The following is a 4,892-nucleotide window of genomic DNA, read 5'->3' as shown; positions in this document are numbered from 1 at the left end:
TGAAATTCTGCTATAATATTTTTACTCTGGGCAAGTTGCTTAACTTCATAGGGCTAATGTTTTTCATCTGTAAAATGGGGATAAAAATAGTACTTTGCTCATATGGTTGTTTTAAGGGTTAAATGGGTAAATATGTGTAAAGTACTAGGAAAAGCATTTGGCATATTGCAAATAATGAATATATTTTAGTTACTTTTTAAAGTTCTAATGGTCATTTTGAATAATCCTTTGTTGCCTGCTTATTTCTGTGATTCTCTTTTATTTCTTTAAAGCTTCTTCACATTTTTTATTTATAGTAGTTCTATTTTAGTTACTTTTTAAAATTCCCCTGGTCATTTTGAATAATCCTTTGTTGCCTGCTTATTTCTGTGATTCTCTTTTATTTCTTTAAAGCTTCTTCACAATTTTTCCACATTCTGTATCTAATCATTCTAACATTTGTAATTCTTGAGGTTATTAATTTGATGTTATTTCCGCTGACATTTACCCATGGTGATTTGTTTCCTTGTGTTTTGTAGTCATTGATCAGGTGTTCATACTTAACTAATTTAAACTTCCTTACAGAGAGGATTGCATATACTTCTACTGGGAGCCTCTAGATAGGCTCTAGATGCCTGAGACCAACTCCAAGGCTTCATGTAAGAATCTCAGGTGCAGATTGTTCCACTTGTCATGGGCAGAGCAAAACCATTGTTTGTATGGGTGCACATATATAACTTACAACTGTGATTTCAACTCAAGGTTTTTTTGTTTGGGTGGTCGGTTTTGTTGTTATTCTATTTCTAGTTAAAGGTTTCTTTTCTTTCCTGAGATTTCAGTAATGTTATAAAAGCTATATTTATGCAGAACATAACTCACACAAAATTATTTATTAGTGAGAGGCACCATTATTAATGAAGTCTACTATACCACTTAATAGAAGTCCACAGAAACTGCTGAATTTAGAAGTCCACAGGAAAGAATATTTTAACATCAAAATATGAGAAGTGCACAATTATACATAAAATATAAGAATAAAGAGCTGTCTTTAAAATTTCACACATTTGGTTTCCAAGGAAACTCCACATTATCTTTGTTTTTCTCCTTCTGCAAATGTAGTGCCCTGAAAAAGCTGCTCAGTGTCCCAACAATGTCAGAGTCCCTAGTGTTCATTTTGAATGCATTCTACTTTGAGGAAAATGGAAAAGGAAGAATTTTTCAGAGAGTGGAACCATGTGCCATGAAGAATAATGGACCAGAGAGTTCCCTCCACGGCCTGATCAAGGAGCATTTCTCTGCCCTTGGCATAGAGGATCATTACAGTATCTGCTTGCTGAGATTGTGCAACTGCTACAGACCCGCATTTGCTGTTGTCTCCCTTTCTCCCTTCTAAATGGGAATAGTTATTGAGGTTATCCTGAACATGTATCCCCAGGATATATTGAATGTATAGTGAGCAGATGACTTGCCTTTTTACTTCATAGGTTTTTGTTTCAAGAGGAGCCACATCCAGACATGAAACACATCTCTTCCTAATGCAAGGACTACAATGTATTACCAAAGATCCTATTCTTTCAGCTTGATGTCCTCACTGCACAGAACTTACTTTTGGGTTTTCTCCTTCAAGGAGAGGGTGAGTCCATATTGCCTGTAGGAAGGAGAGTGAACTGAATATTTAGTACCTAGAAAGACTGACTATTGAAATCAGTGACATTTACAAAATATTTTTGGTTTAGTTGGCTTCCTCATAGGTTTGCCTGTCTGAAATTGCCATGACTATGAGACTTGCTTTGGCTTCCGAACCATGAGCAGAGGGTCTGTACAGCAGTTTTAAGAGCGAGTGTTTTATATGCTACAATTTTTTTTCCCTTAGTCCCAATGACAGACAACTTTCTAGATGGTTGATGGTACAATATCCTGGGTTTCAGAGTGAGAGAACTAAAGAGAGCCCCCAGTCATCTTGTGATGGATATGTATTAATAGCAAAAAACATATTTTTGTTATTTTGAGCCTCTGGATTTTGGAATTGTTTGATGCTATAGCATTACCTAGCCCATTCTGATTGATACAAGTACCAAAAAGGGAGACAGAGAATTTCAATCATAATCTGAGCCCTGCCACCTAATATATATTTGGTAAGTCACTTGATGTCTCTAAACCTGAGTTTCTTAATCTGCAATGGAGGACTAATAATTCTTCTCCTGTCTGCTTCACAGGCTTGTCTTGGGTAGCTAGTGCATGTGAAAATGTTTGAAAAATGTAAAGAATGTGCGAATATATGCCAGCAGTATCATTAACAACCTCAAATTGGTTTTATCCATCTATACAATGCAAATCCCAAGAAAACATTAGAGAAGTTAAGAAAACTCAAGATTTAAATCAGATAGCAATGGAATGAAAGACTCGATAATTTCAAGATAAAGTAGAGGTGTTGACATCTAAAATATCTCAATGACTATGCACACCCTCTTTTATAACCATAAATTTCTTTAAAGAGTCTTTAATGCTTTTGAAATTCCATTGTAAGTTAAGAGTTATGACTAACAAAAATAAAAACCAAAGGTAATTTGAGAAGAAAAAAAGTTTATTTTGGACTTAGAAAATATTATATTTTTCTTTTGTGTGCTATCAAAGTGAACATTGATTGAGTTGGCTTGTTTACTGCAAATTCCACAGTCAAGCTTATTAAATGTTTTGTTTTCATACTCCATCTTCCTTTCCCTCACCCCAAAATTCCGAGCCCCTGGGGGTGGTCCTTGCCTTCCCATGAGATCACCACATTAGAAAGAACAAATCATAGAGTCTTGTAATATACACTTACTATTATTTTCTGAAAACCTAAAGGCAAGAAAACAACCTGTGACCACTCTCCAGAGTGTGTGAGCCTGTTCAGCAGTTCAGCATTGATTAACAAAGAATATAAATTGATCGCTTAATTTGTCAGTGAGAAGGAACTCTGGGCCCTATGGGATTGTTGTTTTTGGCTTGCCATTTGCTGTGTTATGAATGTCCAGGCAGGTAGGGCAGGGCCCCACAGTAATTCTAAGAAGTGCTACATTGACTGGAACTGTCACAGTAATGATGATGATGTGTAATGAATAATTATACATGAAACTCTGGGTTCCTTCTCTTACTACACACCTGGAATGGATTACTTATCTCTGTTCTTTCTAGCTTTGCATTGGGAAGCCTAAAAATTTCCGGTTTCATTTTGAGTTGTATGAGATTTGCTGATTAGTTATACTCAGATTAGGTGTGAAATAATTTCTAATGCTATGTGAGAGCTTACATTTTGCCGGTCACTGTTCTAGTTTTTTTTTCATCTATGAACTCTGCCATGAATATAATTTCATTTCTTCAAACCATTTCTCTATTACTTACAGAAATGCAATAATTCATTCCTAAAACACACACTAAAGTCTTTAGTTGAAATAAGTTAATAATGTGTAGAATAGCATATAATATTAACAAGGATTTTTTTTTTTTTTTGCCACTTGTAACCCAAATAACGTGGCTCTGGCTGTGTGACAGGACATTTGTGCATGCCAGAGAATATAGTCATCAGATATATACCTTTATTTTTTGTGTCCTGACAATGTCTTGATCTTTTGGAGTCTCATTTCTTTGCTTTGTGGAAATTGGTACAGCAATGTCACTCTTTCTTTCTAGTGTAGTATAAATAAAAGGTAAGATTTTACCTGCAGGTTTAATGTATGTTCCTTAATGTGTAGCCCTAAGTATTTTGAAGAATTTTGTATACTAGTCATACACTTGATTCATATTGGAAAAGCGTTGAACCAATACATGCTTTTAAAATGTTGCTGTGCCCAGAAACAAATGCTGTATAAATATTAAACAGAAAAGAACAGGTAATCTCCCTACTAAAAGGTCTTTATTTCCAATGCCCCATATCATATTTTTCTGTATAGTTTTTATTTAACTGAACTCTACTTGGAACTTCTTTCCTTAATAGTTTCTTATGTTAAAGCTGATTATAGAAATTACATACAAAATAATATGTATTTTATTTTCTAAGGTGAAATCAGTTTTCCTTTTTTGGACATTACTTATTTACTGAAACTAAATTTGCTTTTATTAGTGGTGTTTCAAATTCATAAAATTAATAACATAAAAAGGATGGTTAAAGAAATTAGGATTACTATAAATTACTTTTTAATATAATGCAGTTTTAATAAAAATGAGTTTTATAAACTGAAAATGTCTGTGGAAAGGAATAAAAAAATTCTTAAGAGCCCTTAGTAAATTTTATCAATATTTTCCATTTCCTAATTCATCAATAAGAGAAACAAAAGGGAAAACTGAACATGCTTACTAACTTTTATTATTCAAACAAAATGTTTACCCCTATACATTTTTAGGGAAAACTGTAAATTTAGGTTGTCCCCCAAAATTCATTTTAATACAATAGTTAGATTTGTTAAATAAATACAAGATGTTATCATATGTTTTTTTAATATGAGAATGGTTTAGTAATCATCACCAGAGGTAAAAAGAGGATGTTATGCTATGTTTTCCTAAGGTACAGAATAAAATCTATTGTGTAACAATTTTAGCAAAAAAGATCTAGTTTGATGTCATTTCTTTATGGTTTAATTGGGTCAGAATTTTTAGGACTCTTAGCAAATATATTACAGGACTTTCTGAGCAAAGAAGATTCAATCATAGAATTTTAGAAATTAGAACAAGCCTTAGAGACTATCTATCTAGTTCTATTCCACAATTTTCTAGAAGATGGTAGATACAATGTAATAATTATAAAATGTTATAAAAATAACAAAAGAATATACTACCTATGAAATACCTTTAATGTGCTATTGGGGCATATTGGCAATCTCTTCGTAAAGATTTTTAATAATATGATAAATTGTTAGCTTTCATTCATTATGTATTTG

Source organism: Propithecus coquereli, unplaced genomic scaffold, assembly GCF_000956105.1.
Source record: "Propithecus coquereli isolate 6110/MARCELLA unplaced genomic scaffold, Pcoq_1.0 Scaffold115, whole genome shotgun sequence".
Lineage (NCBI taxonomy): Eukaryota > Metazoa > Chordata > Mammalia > Primates > Indriidae > Propithecus > Propithecus coquereli.
Note: the sequence above shows the minus strand (reverse complement) of the source record.